At 34.2% G+C, this 16809-nt stretch overlaps 1 protein-coding gene across 1 annotated transcript in view; it reads right to left on the bottom strand.

Annotated features, from left to right (window-relative positions):
* LOC135837960 (roundabout homolog 2-like) overlaps positions 1 to 16809 on the bottom strand; it is a 638803-nt gene that overhangs the window by 153036 nt on the left and 468958 nt on the right. The gene's annotated exons all lie outside the window — the stretch shown is intronic.

A 16809-nucleotide genomic window follows, 5' to 3' on the forward strand; every position in this document is an offset into this window, starting at 1 on the left:
TTAAAACAAGATCACATTTTCAAAAAATTTAGAAAAATTCCCTTTTTTTGACAATATTTTCGAACATAGTTTGTTCTCCTTTGCCGAAACTGCAAAAAAATCCATTTTCTGCCTAAATTCAAAACAGTATTTTTTTGGGCAGAGTTTCAGAATAGTCTTACTTTTTGTAAAAATCATAAAAAGGTCTGATTTGCCTGAATTGTAAAACAGGGTATCTAACAGGTAGTGAAAGTAGTGAAAGTACTGAAAAAGTAGGTACCTAGTGAAGAGGTAGTGAATTTAGTCAAAAAGGTAGTGAAAAAATGAAAAAATTCATTAATGTATTCGTTTGTGTTGTTGTTTGTTTATAATTTTGATTGAAATTGAAAAAATACTTTGTATAAAAATATTCTTCCAATTGAAATCTTTTTGAAAATTTTCTTGTGAAAAATTTGATTTTGTTAATTTTTTTTTGTGTTTTGTGAAGGGAGGAAAGGGGGGGGGGTCAAGTAGAGAGCTTTCTGAAAATTTGTTTGAAAAAAGTACTGAAAAAGTACTTGGTGACTTTTTTCAAAAAAAAAAAAAAAACATGCGTCAGATACCATAATATGTAAAAAAGTCTTGCTTTCTACCAAAATTGCAAATGCAGTTTTTTTTATGAAAAATATTGCATACTTGAAGGTGATTTTTCTTAGCAAAAATTTAAAAAAATCCTGTTTTCTGACAAATGTGTGGAAACAGACTTATTTTTGGCAGATTTGTAAAATAGATCTATATTTTTATGTAAAAATTGCCAAATAGTAATTTTTTCGTCACAATTGCTGAATATCATTATATTTTTCATCAAAATCACCGAAAAATGTTTGTTTTCGAAAAAATTGTAAGATGTTCTCTTTTTTTAAAGAAATAGGTTATTTTACCAAAATTGCAAAAGAGCTATTTTTTTTTACTGAAACTGTAGAAAAATATTATTTTCTGTCCAAAGAGAACACTTTTTTGACAGAATTAATAGTTTTTGAGATATGATTGTAAAAAAAAGGTTCGATTTAGCCAAATTGCAAAAAATGCTGTTTTTACGAAAATGGCCAAAGAACTTTTTTCAAATGCAAAATTGCTTTGTAGCCATATTTTTTTACCAGAATTGCGAAAAAAATCATGTTCTTTGTCAAAATTGCTAAAAAAAAGTCTCATTTTTGTGGCCAAATAGCAAAGACTCTTCTTCTTTGGCAAAATTGATCTCGATGTTCAGTTTTCGGTGAAAATTTCCAAATTGATTTTTTTTTCATTTTATCCTTATCTGTCTTCAAAATTTTTTCATCAATTTGCTTTCTCTAGTAAAATCAAGGATCTGTTTCATAATACACCGATGTCAAAGTTATTCCGTTTCTTTCTTTCTTCCTTTTTTTTTTTTTGGGCAATATTTTCAACTTTCAACCGAGTTAACGACACGTTCAACTCTTCCCAATTAGATGGAACGCGGGAGAAAAGGAGCAGGAGTAAAGAAAAAAAAAGCAGCAGAACTGAAAACTTGAAAAGCGTAAAAAATTAACATTAGAAACGGTCAAATTCACACGGAAAAAAAAAAGTATAGGTAATTTTTATTATTTTAGCACAATAACCGGATCCCATTCGAAAATACAGTAGAATTTATTTTAGAACTTGGTATTTTCAACTAGTCACACAAAATTATTTTTAATGTGATGGCATGGTAAAAATTATTCCTCCATAATAACTTTTACTGTACCATGATAGTAAAAATTACACGAACCAATAATGTAAAAATTAATGTGTGGTGAAGAAAGAAATACTCCACTTGAAGTAATTTTTACTATTTGAAAAGTAAAAATTATTCTATTGTAATAATTTTTACTATATTTCAATAGTAAAAATTACTCGAACCAATTGTGTAAAGATTATTAGGCGTTCAAGTAAAAAATGCTCGTTTTGAGATAATTTTTACTGTTTGAGAAATAAAAAGTACTTGTGGTGAGATAATTTTTACTTTTGAGCAATGATATCAATTTTCAAAATGAAATTTTAAAAAATTAAAATATAGGGGAAGGGATGTGCAAATTTGAATTTTTTTTGCACCATTGGATACTACTCAATGTGGAGGATTTTTGACAATTTTAATCTTTTACGAAAATTTCCTAACCTAATGCCCTAACGGGGAATCGAACCTGGTACCCTACGGTTTCCTAACTACCTAACTTGACCACTCGGCCATGACCACGCTACTAATGAACGAGGATTAAAAGAACATATTAGTTTGCAAACGCGTGGTGCTATTTCAAATCACTGTTACTGTATTTTTATTGCGTGCAGTTTGATTGGATAGCGCTTTTTCACATGTTTGTGTGTGTACTTTCTGTGTTGCTGGTATATCATACTCATAGATTTGCCATAATAATAAGATTGCTACTCGTAAATAAATCAACAACAAAATCGCGTCGAATCGTTAATATCGAAAATATTTTTTGAAAAGGGGGAAAAAATAGAAAAAAAAAGGCAAATACCAGCTATTCTAACAGTTAGATTAGAAATTTAATAGTTGAAGGAATTTGAAACAAAACTAACTAAATTTTATTTTTGGATGGGAATTCAATCACATTAAAAAAAAAGTTGAATAATTTTGCGAGTTGAATTCTAAAAAGAAAAATAATAATTCAATGCAAAATAATTTTGAAAATACGTTATATTTTCAAATTTTTTAAACCAGATTAAGCAGGAAAACAAAAACTTTGAAACGGAATCCCAATTCAATCTAAACTTTTTTGATCTATAAGTATAGGCTATGCTGATCTTGAAACAATAAAATTGATTCTTTTCAGAATTCTGAACAAAACACTTACAAGGAAAATAAAAAAGGTCAATTTCAAAATGTCAAAAAATTCCAATCTTTAATTGGATTTCAAAAAAATGGATACTTGGGTCTAAGTAAAAACAGATGTTTCGAAATTTAATTAAAAAAAAAAAAAAAAAAAAAAAAAAAAAAGGTACCTGTAGTCAGGGGGCCTGCATAAGGATCACATGCACCCCCCCCCCGCCGATTCTTCGGGACAACTTTTTTCTTAAAGGGGAAGTCCTAAGGAACATTTCTAGCCCTTGTCCTCAAAAAAAAAAGTGGCCCTACTTACAAAATGGCGGCCATTTTGATTGACAGGTCAGCCGAAATCGCAGGTTTTGCGTTCCAACATAGGACTTTCACAGAATTGTTTAAACCGTACAAAGGTAGATCGAAAGAGCAGGCAAAAATTCATCACCTGTCAAAATTTCAAGTGTTAAAAGTGCCTTTTTCGATTTTTGGTGAATTTTCAAAAATCAAATTTTGGCCAAAATGTGAGAAAAAAATCAAAATTTTACCAAATTGACCTAGAAATCTGAAATTTGAGATATGTCCTATTTTCGACCTGTCAAATCGATTGGAAACTGTTTCAAACCGTTTTGAGCAGTTCTGGAGTCTCCAGCAGATTTTTGAAACTCAAAATTCTCTCAAAATTTCATCAAAGGGAGTTGGAAAGCCGAAATTCATTCTGCAAACTAATTTCAATACGCTATGAAGTCGACTGCAGGTGATTTTCAAGTCGTTTTGGAGCCTCCAGCGATTTTTTGAAAATTACTGGAGACTCCAGCAGATTTTTGAAACTCGAAATTCTCACAAAATTTCATCACATGGAGTTGGAAAGCCGAAATTCATTTTACAAACTAATAGGGTTAGCAAGTCGAAATTTACTCTGCAAACTAATTTCAATACAATATGAAGTCGACTGCACGGTGGTTTCAAGTGGTTTTGAAACTTCCAGCTACTTTTTCGAAATTTCAATTCTCCTGAAAACGCGATGAAACTTTTCAAAAAGTCACTGGTGGCTCCAAAATTACTTCAACTCGCCTGAAGTCGTCTTCAGAAGGTGTTAAAATTGAAGTGCAGAGTTAATTTCAGCTTGCTAACATTATTTTGATGAAATTTTGGAGAAATTTCTGAACGCTCCAATAATTTTCAAAAAATCGCTGGAGGCTCCAAAACGACTTGAAAATCACCTGCAGTCGACTTCATAGCGTATTGAAATTAGTTTTCAGAGTAAATTTCGGCTTGCTAACCCCATTTGATGAAATTTTGGGGAAATTTCAAGTTTCAAAAATCTACTGGACGCTCCAGTAATTTTCAAAAAATTGCTGGAGGCTACAAAACGACTTGAAAATCACCTGCAGTCGACTTCATAGCGTATTTAAATTAGTTTGCAGAATGAATTTCGGCTTTCCAACTCCCTTTGATGAAATTTTGAGAGAATTTTGAGTTTCAAAAATCTGCTGGAGGCTCCAGAACTGCTCAAAACGGTTTGAAACAGTTTCCAATCGATTTGACAGGTCGAAAATAGGACATATCTCAAATTTCAGATTTCTAGGTCAATTTGGTAAAATTTTGATTTTTTTCTCACATTTTGGCCAAAATTTGATTTTTGAAAATTCACCAAAAATCGAAAAAGGCACTTTTAACACTTGAAATTTTGACAGGTGATGAATTTTTGCCTGCTCTTTCGATCTACCTTTGTACGGTTTAAACAATTCTGTGAAAGTCCTATGTTGGAACGCAAAACCTGCGATTTCGGCTGACCTGTCAATCAAAATGGCCGCCATTTTGTAAGTAGGGCCACTTTTTTTTTTTGAGGACAAGGGCTAGAAATGTTCCTTAGGACTTCTCCTTTAAGAAAAAAGTTGTCCCGGAGAATCGGCAGGGGGGTGCATGTGATCCTTATGCGGGCCGCCCGACAGGTACCTAAGAGAAAATTTACAGTCACAATTGCGTAATTTTTACTTGGACATAATTTGTAAAAATACCCTTGCAATTGTGTACATCTTTTACAAATTATTTTTTACAGTAAAAAAAACGCGAATTGATATCAGTAAAAATTACCTACTTTGAATTTTGTAAAAAAAAAAAATACTATTTAGAATAGGTGGTAATTTTTACTTTTAGCGCAAATTAAAGTGAACTTGAATGATTTTTACTATGAGAACGGTAAATTTTACATGATGTTAGGTAAAACGTATTTTTTGGCCGACATGTAGGCCTATTAATATTGACACAGTAATTCGTGTTTTCCATGTAGTAAGAATTACTCTCACAATGCGTAATATTTACTTAGAAATAATAGTAAAAATTACTTTTATAACTGAGTAATTTTTACTTGGGCAGAATACTGAAACTTTACTATCCGTGAATAGTAAAAATTACTGTTACAATCCCAACAGATAATACCACCTGGTGCAGTACTTTTTATTCAATCATACAATTTTATTTTTTACTAGAACAGAATAGTAAAAATTTACCATCCGTAAATAGTAAAAATTACATTGAATTTTGTGAAAAAAATACTATACAGAAAAGTAATTTTTACTTTCATCACGAATTGAACCACACGTTCAGTGATTTTTACTATGAGATTAGTAAATTTTACCATGAGGTTTGTAAATTCTACCTAATTTTGGGTAAAATATATTTTTTGGCGGACATTTATTATTTTTTAATGGGTAATTTATGTTAAAATTTTTTTCCGTGCACCATCATCCGTTTTGGAAGTCTCGAGTTAGTACATCGCGAAAAGTTTTCGCATACTTTTCTCTTTGCTTTTTTTTTTCTCCATGGGAAAAAAATTCAAAAGGAACTTGCGACTGGAAGGAACAAAAAAGTTGCGGACTTTGGAATCGGAATATTGACACGACGTTCTATAGAATAAATATTCGCAGGGTATCGTACGTTGAAAGCTGTATAGTACCTAAAAATGTCGCGAATTTGGTCGGATATACTCCCTTCCCATCCTGCCCCCTCCTTTTTGGTCAAAGATATCGGATACGTTTGTCGTTCGTATTTCCTATCAGTACTTTTCGATCGCTTTTACAGCAGTTTTATTTTTCGTTGTACTCAGGCAAGCTTTGGAAGCTCGACGAGCTTTTAAAATAATTTAAATATCTAATAATCTCATTTAAAGGTGCCCCCTCCCTCTTTCATTCCTCGCCTGTTAGCTACGCGTTCGTATAGTTACCTCGATGGAATTCAACACGTGCTTCTGAAGGGAAAAAACTTTTTCTCTCGACTCTCCGTCGTCGTCGTCGTGCTCAAAATGTACGAAAAACTTTTTTTTAAAACGCACAGCAGAAGAGGTTGAAGACTGGAGGTATCTAAGGTGGTTTTTTTTTTGAGAGGTCTGTCTTTTTTTTTTCTACGCTGCCGCTGTAAATTCTCTCGATGTTTTACTCAACCCTTGCTGACGGTGGTAAGTTTTTTACCCTTGCCGCACATTTTACCGCGTAGTAGGTATAAATATATTCTGTTTTAAAGACTGAGCCGCGGCGAGTTGAAAGTTAGCGGAAGAGGATTCTGAGGTGGTGCGGAGAAGCTATAACGAAAATGGATTCATTATAAAGTTACTTTACACCTTTTGGTCGTTAAAACAAAGACGACTATGGTGTTGCTGTTGCTGTATACGTATTATAGTATGCGGCTTAATCTCTCTTATCGCGTATACGAGATACCTACTCGTACTCGTACTTCCTAGTACCTTCACCTTACCTTTCCTATGGTTGTGGCGTGGGGGAGGGGGTGGCAAAGTGTGCTCATTCGTGCGAGAAGCTATACCTCGAAATACGAGTACGACAACGAAGCCGAAAAGCTTTATCAGTTCATTTAAAAGTATATACACTGTTACGATCGTATACCTTGGCGTGCTGCTGCATGAAGCAAAGAAAGAGAGAGATGCTGCGAAACGACGAAGGGATTATCGTATATAGCAGATGTCTTAGTTCGCAAAGCCGAACACCGGATAAACGTTTACCGCAGTGTAGAACTTTCACGGTACCAGTCGAACTTTCCCAACACACATAAGAAGCCTGTTTCTTCGTCTCTTGCTTCTCATTATGAAGGTACCTCATCCTGAGCGAGACTCGAAGGAAAAAGTTGGCTTTATGTAGAGCTCTGTAACTTTTCACCGGCCACTGTAGGTAGTAATATTATCGTCAGCGAGGAGGACGTGGGACTGACATGAAAAGCACCATCCTCAGACATATACCTATCGTACATCTTCGCCGGTGAAATGAATATTATTTTGCTTGCTGGTGGCTGGACGTGTGTGTGTGAGCTGACGAGTCGAGTAATACGTTGATAATTGTTTTTTCTCGTCTGTTACGCTTGGTACCCTATACAAGGTATGTACAAAGACCTATGAAAAGCTCGACGGTATACATTGTACGGATCGAATGAGGAAAACAGCGAGAAAGAGAAAAGTGGACGAAAAGCGAGCCATCGTGTGTACGGTGTACGGTGTACGAGTCGAGAAGGCTGGAAATTTATTACTCGTATCGCGCATCGGATACCGATGAAGCTCGCTGGCAACTTGATTACGTTTAATTTATTAGAATTTCGAAAGATTTTCTATAATATACTTCGCGATACAGCTAGAGCTACGTATGATGGCGAGAAGCGGAGGAAATCGGAATTATTGTAAATTTCGGACACGTACTCGCGATGTACATGTTCGTGTACGTATCGTGCGTATTATAGAAAATTATATTGTCAGCAGCGATGTTAGATATATCGCGTATTTTTTAAACGTATTTATTAATTTTTTCTCATTCGAATTTAGCTGCAGTATAGCAGTTCCCAGCGATGTCCGAGTTCGGACATCCGCTCAAGTTGAGCTGTAATTCAATTTGCCTCGTTTATGGTACCTGCTGCGTGTAGTTTGAAGCGAATTTGCTCGAGAAATGGCGGATATTTTTGTGAAAATTCAAAATTGTTTACTCTTTCTTCATTGAATTTTGGTATCGAATCACAAATTGTTTCGAACTTTAATTTAATCAGACTATTCTAGTTTTTATCAACTGCATGATATTTGTCCTTGGTTGAACGACCTCATTTTTTAGCCAGATTTTTGTTAGGAAATGATGGCTATTGCAGTAGGGGCCCGAATTTGAATAAAAAGGTGGGGAGGGGGGGGGTCAAAAATTTTATATTTCTCGACCTCAGAGCTCAAACTAGACGATTCCCGGTGCGTCAGATTTAATGTATTTATAACTGGAAGATTTCTGTTACATTTTATGAGTTGAAACCTATTCTAATTGATCAAATGAAGTCAAACTTGGGAAATGGGGTTCTTTTGGGAATTAGAGTTGACCCCTGAAGTGGGCATGGTCAAAGTTGAAAATTACAGAAACGTCATATTTGTGGAGGGGCATAAGATAGCCCCAAAATGGATGGAAAAGGTCCAAAATCATACCATTGGCCATAGTACTCCTATTGTGATCAACATATCCAAAATTCAACTTCCTAGGTCATACCCACCCCGTTTAAAGTGGGAAAAATCGCATTTTACCCTTATTTTTGACCCCTCCCTCCCCCTAAAATTGGCTCAAGGGGTCTAAATTTTCAGCATACAATTAGTCCGGCATATGACAATAGGAGTAATTGCACCCCCCCCCCCCCCGCCGATCCTCCGGGACAACTTTTTTCTTAAAGGGGACATCCTAAGGAACATTTTAAAGCAAAGTTGCCAAAAAAAGAGTTGGCCTTACTTACAAAATGGCGGCCATTTTGATTGACAGGTCAGCCGAAATCGCAGATTTTGCGTTTTAACATAACGAACTTTTTCAAACTTTACAAAGGTAGATCGAACGATCATGCAAAAATTTATCACTGTCAAAATTTCAAGTGCTAAAGTGCGTTTTTCGATTTTTGGTGAATTTTTGAAAATCCAAATTAGGTCAAAAATGAGGGAAAAAAATCAAAATTTTACCAAATTGACCAAGAAAGCTGAAATTTGGGATATACCCTATTTTCGACATGCCAAATCGAGTGGTAACGGTTTCAACCCGTTTTGAGCAGTTCTGGAGCCTCCAGTAGATTTTTGAAACTCGAAATTCCCACAATATTCCATCAAATTGGAGTTAGAAAGCTAAAATTTATTCTAAAAGCTAATTTCAATACGCTACGAAGTACTGCAGGTGAATTGCAAGTCGTTTTGGAGCCTCCAGCGATTTTTTGAAAATTCCTGAAGCCTCCAGCAGACTTTTGAAACTTTGAATTTTTACAAAATTTCATCAAATGGAGATGGAAAGCTGAAATTTACTCTACACTCCAATTTTAACACCCTCTGAAGACAACTTCAGGTGGATTCAAGTAATTTTAGGGCCTCCAGCGACTTTTTTGAAAATTACTGGAGCCTCCAGCAGATTTTTGAAATTTTAAATTTCCCAAAAATGTTATCAAACCAAGACGGAGAGTCGAAATTCATTCTGCAAACTAATTTCAATACGCTACGAAGTTGACTGCTGGTGAATTTCAAGTCGTTTTGGAGCCTCCAGCAACTTTTTGAAAGGTTGTTTGACGTTTTTTTGAAAATTTGAAATTTCCTAAAAGTAGCTGGAAGCTTCAAAACCATTTGAAACCACCATTTAGTCTGCGAAGTAAATTTCAGCTTACCAACTCCATTTGATAAATTAATTTTGGGGAAGTTTAAAGTTTCAAAAATCTGCTGGAGGCTCCAGTAATTTTCAAAAAAGTCGCTGGAGGCCCTAAAATGACTTGAACCCACCTGAAGTCGTCTTCAGAGGGTGTTAAAATTGGAGTGTAGAGTAAATTTCAAATTTCCATCTCCATTAGATGAAATTTTGTAAAAATTTAAAGTTTCAAAAATCTACTGGAGGCTCCAGTAGTTTTCAACAAAAAGTCGCTGGAGGCCCTAAAATTACTTGTGCCCACCTGAAGTCGTCTTCAGAGGGTGTTAAAATTGGAGTGTAGAGTAAATTTCGGCTTTCCATCTCCATTGGATGAAATTTTGTGAAAATTTAAAGTTTCAAAAATCTGCTGCAGGCTTCAGGAATTTTCAAAAAGTTGCTGGAGGCTCCAAAACGACTTGAAATTCACCTGCAGCACTTCGTAGCGTATTGAAATTAGTTTTTAGAATAAATTTCAGCTTTACAACTCCAATTTGATGAAATTTTGTGGGAATTTCGAGTTTCAAAAATCTGCTGGAGGCTCCAGAACTGCTCAAAACGGGTTGACACCGTTTCCAATCGATTTGGCATGTCGAAAATAGGGTATATCCCAAATTTCAGCTTTCTTGGTCAATTTGGTAAAATTTTGATTTTTTTCCCTCATTTTTGACCTAATTTGGATTTTCAAAAATTCACCAAAAATCGCAAAACGCACTTTAGCACTTGAAATTTTGACGGGTGATAAATTTTTGCATGATCTTTCGATCTACCTTTGTAAGGTTTGAAAAATTTCGTGCAAGTCCTATGTTGAAACGCAAAATCTGCAATTTCGGCTGTCTTGTCAATCAAAATGACCGCCATTTTGTCAGAAAGGACAACTTTTTTTTGATCGAGTTTTCTTTAAAATGTTCCTTTTCGTAGGATGTCCTCTTTAAGAAAAAAGTTGTCCCAGTAGGATCGGTGGGGGGGGGGTGCAATTACCTACTCCTATTGTCATATGCCGGACTAAATGGGAGGGTGCCACTTGAGTGTTTTTTACAGGTTTAAAAAACTTTAACCGGGTCAAAAAAGTGAATTGAATGCGTCACATTAAGAAGGTCATATAAAAAAAAAACGGGTTTTTCAAAACTCAAATTGAAGTTTTGGTTCAATTTTACACCATGAAGCAGGGAATTTTTTACCATCGGAGTTTTTTGCAACTGAAAGAGTAACTCTTCAACTAACGAAAACCAATGTTACCAACTCCGGAACACTGTGTATGTATTTACCACAACGCTCGCAAACAAGAGAGTTATATGTCCTTTTTATTGTGACAGATGTGAATTTTCATTCAAAGCGCTATAGAAAAAGAACTGAGGACCACGTAATTTTTTTTTTTTTTTTAAACGAAAGTTTACACCTAGATCTATCGATAGAAACCTTCAGGTATGCAGAAAAAGCAATATTTCCCTAAGAAAAATGTCATCAAAGTTGCACCATTTTTTTGACAAAAGTTTTGTCGTGAAAAATCAAAATCATTAAAAAGTTGCCGGAAAAGTCAGGTTTTCTGTTTTTTTTTTAGACTTTGGTGACTTAAAACCTCTATATCTCGATGAGTTTTCAATATTGAGGAGTGGGGATGGTCTTATATGAAAGAGGAGATATCATATTTTAAGAATGTACAGTCGCCGTAAAAAGGACATATAAGCGCGTGTGACCCTCCAACTGTGACGCATTCAATTATTTGGTGGTGTTTTCGACTTCCAGGAAAGCCTGCACCCCCCCCCCCCGCTCACAATGGACCTGGAGGGTCCAAATTTTTACAATACAATGGGATGATATACCTGAAGTGCCTTTTCCAGGTTTCAACCTTCCAACCCCATTTGGCTACATTTGATTATTTTTACAGTACAATGACAAAATGTGCCTCAAGTGCCTTTGACAAGTTTCATACCTTCCGACTTTACAAATTTGACAAAAACAGAACTCTTAATGGAATTTCAGAAAAAAAACTTCTCGCTTTTGGGAAAAAATGTACAAGCTCTTTAACAATTTCAACTACAAAAAACTTTTTTTTTCGAAATTTTACTGAAAAATTTTTTTTGGCAAATTTTGTCCCCTCCTTCCCTTGAAAAAAAACCAAAACAAAAAAAAATGATACTTTTGCGACGCGGGGGTGTCGAATTTTTTACCCGCATTTTTCTATATTGTAAAAGTTATACACATGCGGGTGAAGAATTGAGTAAAGAATAAGACGAGATTTTTAATTCTTCTAACCTGCTAGACAGTTGGACACCGCATTCGAACAGAATAATGTCGCAATCTTTTACCAATTCGCAGATATATTGGGGCTCACACTCTATACTATAGGCATCCAACCAATGGCTATACCAAAGACGGATGAACATCATTAGTCAAGAGATACCAACAAGCCAGAACATACTAGAAGAAGAATGGAAAAATATCAAATCCATTGTGACAAAAGCGGCAAAAGAAAGCTTAGGAATGGTTCCTTGCAGAATTGGGGCAAAACGAATAAAGAATTGGGACAACGAAATCCAAGAACTCATACAAAATAAAAGACAGGCATTTATAGAAAATTCATGAGCACAAAAAGCGAGGTTGATGGTGAAGAATATCGAATGTTCGAGTAATATTCAAGCAATATCTTGCGAATGCTATCAAAAAATGAATTATGCCGAAATTAAAAATTTCTAGATAAGAATAATTTTTTTGCCGTACGTATCGATTTGATTTGAATTCCACCAATCACTCGATGATCGTTTAACTTTCGTCTACGTCGTGCCGTTTACCACGTAGTGTTAAACTTTTACAAATTTATTGTATTTTTCTTTACGTACCTATTACTTAGAATATTTTATAGGTTTTCAAATTTGTGTTCGATAAACGAGAATTTTACCATGTTTCGCGTAAGCCTAGTATCATCAACAATTGTTATCGTTCGCATTATATCGTGTTTGCCGGCTAATAGTCAGAACTGTTCGCCAACTCCTGCTATTAGTAAAGAGAACAATTTTTACTCGCCTAATTCAACGCATGACTATTTTAACGATCTGATGGAAATGTTAAACGAAACCTACGAGTATCCCGACAAATTCCATGAGAAGCCAGTCTCACACAAATACCATATCTTTAGCAGCCGGGCGGCACTGGCTGCAGGATGGAAAGATACGTATAGAAAATTTGTCCCGCAGTACAAAAGTTTAAGCAGCCGTTTCAAATGGTTCCAGCAGGATACAGAATGTTCCGAGTTTTTTCGCGAATATATTCCCCAAATCGAAAAAAAATATATACCAATCCCAAATGCGCTCGATGCAACTATTCGTAGAGATAATCAATTTCTTAATATGAAGTACGAAGAATTAATCGATTCAACAAACAAACCGAAGAAAGTTTTCTATGTACTAAAATTCACATCAGCATTGAAATTTAAAGACCGTCATCAATGTTCTTTCGCATATATGTCAAATGAAGAATACGATGACGTTGACATTCCGAACTCTATTGCGAACTTGTCTGATGCTGCACGGAAAATGCTAACAAGATGTGAACAATGGGTTTACTTCCTGTACATGGTAAAATATGAGGATTCGATAACGACGAGTCCTGAAATACAGTTATGGAAAAGTATTATTCAACAATTCGAAGACAGTACAAAAAACCCTTACCCACTGCTGGCACAACGCGTACTGTATGCATTATACCGATCAAATCAGTACGCCCATGCGGTAGAGTCGAGTACCAAAAACATCGAACAGTATACTAAAGACCAGAAGGTATTTTGCCTCTACAACACCTTCCTTACTTTACAGAAAATCTTCAGTACATCCTTGGTAATCACGACCCCACCGTGGTCATCCCCTTATGTTCAAAGTAAATTAGAAGGAACGCCTGTAACCCGACCTTCTCATACAATTCAGATTTACACCGCTAATACTATACCATTTCGTTAATAAAAGATCTAAACATTATTATTATTATTATTTTTATTGTAAGAATATCTCTATTTTTAGTGTGCGTAAGCACACTATTGGTTTCGCTTTGAGAAATGAAATTTCATTTACAATGAATGTTCTCTTGAGCTATCCAACCATTTTTTTTTACCTATTGGACACCAATTGAGAATCATTAAGGCGGAGAGAATAGATTAATTTTCATTCAATTCAGATGGGTATAATTGCCGAGTAATTGCAATTTTAGTTCATTATTTTAATGCATAAATTCCTAAAAAAAATGGTAAAGGGGACTTGCAAAACACCTGCCGCTCATTGTACCCTGCTATACCCCCAGTCTGCCTTCAAGTGGGAGTGGTTTGGTGGGGCGTTTACCAAACAATACATATATTCTTTTAATGTCCTAACCCTCCATGTGAACTCATGGCTGAGTGGTTAGGGCATGTAGCTAGGAATAGGATATGTAGGGTCCCAGGTTCGAATCCCCATGAGGTAGGTAGGTATAGGTTTCGGATTTTTCATTGGAAATATTGGATAGGTAAATGCTGCGGAGCAAGTACATGATGATGGTGCAAAAAAAACGGATTTTGAACCCTGTAACCCCCTCATTTTAATTTATAAAAATTAAGTTATGAAATATGATGATATTATTTTGCTAAAATGAATTTTAATTTCATTTATTCCAATACTTTTTACTATCTATAGTGCCGTAAGTATAGTAAATATTACCTTAAGATGAGTAATTTTTAATTTTTTATGATATAAAAATTACCTTAAAATGAGTAATTTTTACACAACTTGGTTTATGTAATTTTTATTATCACGCTTTAGTAAAAATTATTAAAACAAAATGATTTTTACTATTGGTATAGCAAAATTTATTAAAATGATACCTAATTTGTACTATAAGATTACAGTTAAAATTATTATTGTAACTGAACAGTTGGAAATACTGAGTTTTAAAACAAATATCATACTTATATTATGTATGTATTTTTGAATGGGATGTTAATTTTTTTTGTAAAAATTACAAGTAAATTACTCATATTTTTTCATGTAATCTAAGAGGCAATGCGAATTCTGAACATATTTTATTAGATTTAATAATTTAAAATCAAGGGCAAATTCTGAAAAAATTGGTTTGAAATTTTATAATATGATTTGAAGACAATGGAAATTCTTGAAAAATAATATGAAAATTTGTCATTTAGATTAAGAGACACTGAGAATTCCAAAAATTGATTAAAAGTTCTGTAAGTTGTAGATAATGTGAACTTGAAAATGATATGAGTTATTATACATACTTATGTAAATTGTAATATTTATTAAGATAATGAGAATTCTGAAAAATTAGAGCCAATGTGAATTCCAAAAATTGAGTAAACGTTTTGCAATTTATGGACAATAATTATGAACTTGAAAATTGAATTTGAAGACAATAAGAATTCTGACAAATTATTCAAAATTTGATCATTTAGAGGCAACGTGAGTTCTGAACATATTTTATTAGATTTAATAATTTAAAATCAGAGGCAAATTCTGAAAATTGGTTTGAAATTTTATAATATGATTTGAAGACAATGGAAATTCTAAAAAAAATAATATGAAAATTTGTCATTTAGATTAAGAGACACTGAGAATTCCAAAAATTGATTGAAAGTTCTGTAAGTTGTAGATAATGTGAACTTGAATTCTGAAAAATTAGAGCCAATGTGAATTCCAAAAATTGAGTAAACGTTTTGCAATTTATGGACAATAATTATGAACTTGAAAATTGAATTTGAAGACAATAAGAATTCTGACAAATTATTCAAAATTTGATCATTTAGAGGCAATGTGAGTTCTAAAAATTGATCGGAAGTTTCCTAACTCAGCAGCAATGCAAAATTCTGAAAATTTATTGAAAACTTCATGAAATTGTAGCAATGGGGAATTTGGGAAATTAATTTAAAATTTTGTAAACTAGAAATTTCTTAATTTAGAAGCAATGCAAGCCTAGAAATTATTCTGAAATACTTATTGTAATTTGGAAGATATGAAAACACTGAAAAACAATTATTATTTTGAAGCAATCAGAGTTTTGAAAATATTATTATTTCTCATCACTGTGACATGGTTGAGTCACTTATGCACTACCTAGATATGTAATAGCGGTTATAGCTGTAGAAAAGGCAGCTATCTACGCACACTTTGCAAGCTTAGCTGTCTAGTTTGAATTATCGACTAAAAAAAGTATTTTTGCAAACTTTACCCTCTCCCTTCCTCCCCCCTCCATAAAGTAACAGAATCTTTCTTAAAGTTTTGCCAAAAATGGAACTTTTTACAACAAAACTTTTGGACAAAAAGCAGTTTTTTTGGTGATATCAACAAAAATCATGTGTTTTGCAATTTTGGAGATTAAAACTGAACCTTTCTCACAAATTTTTGTAAACCTCAAGACCTATATCTTGTAATTCAGGCAGAAACAACACTTTCTGTAATTCAGGCAAAGAACAGTACCTCTTTTTGCATTTTTGGTGAAGAACAGAACTTTTTTTTTGGCAATTTCAGGTCCTTTCTAACTAATTTTGATGAAAAACAAGGTGTGGAGTGTTAGCCACATGTATATAGATGTTTTTAAAGTCGACATAACAATGTAGTTTTATTTCCACTTCTCCTGCTACTCTCGGTTTAATCAATGGAAATAATAACTTATTATGCTTTCTACATTCTTATCAAGCAGTTCGTTAATTATTTCACATAATTTATGTTCAATTACTCGGTATGGTTTTAGTGAAAAATTAAATTACAACTGACCAGCAGAAAGAATGTAATGAGACTTGTCTGGGAATTTTGCTCTTTTCACTCTATAAAGGAGTTCTTCCAGCAAAAGTTGATCACGCAGGCACTGTGGAAGATCTCTTGCGAATGTCACCTCACCTCTGGCCATATAGTGGGCCAATCCATCGCCTACCCATATGTATTTATTGGTGATGGATTCAGCAGGGGCTTTGAAGGCGCTAGGAGTTGCCCCTTGGCTACTTAGTGACCTTTGTTTCCTGGCTCTGAGCATTGATCTTCACTCAGGTCTGAGGGTACATTACCCATGTAGCACTGACAAGATCGTCAGTGGCCTTGACAAAAGTATTGACATGATTTTACATGATTGTTGATTGAAAAAAGTCCAAACATTATCCACAAAGGGGTTAATCTAACTACGTTAAAGATGATTGATTAAAAATTGACACTGTTTTCAAAAACTATGATGAAAATGCTGATGGTCATCATTGCTGTCTACCTTTGTAGACCCATGATCAATATCGAAATTCAGGTTGTCTTGTCAATCCGAAGTTGATGTCGACTATAAGATCAACAAAAGCATCTACAAAATTTTGATCTTACAAAGTTACCT

The sequence above is a fragment of the Planococcus citri genome, chromosome 2, assembly GCF_950023065.1.
Source record: "Planococcus citri chromosome 2, ihPlaCitr1.1, whole genome shotgun sequence".
Lineage (NCBI taxonomy): Eukaryota > Metazoa > Arthropoda > Insecta > Hemiptera > Pseudococcidae > Planococcus > Planococcus citri.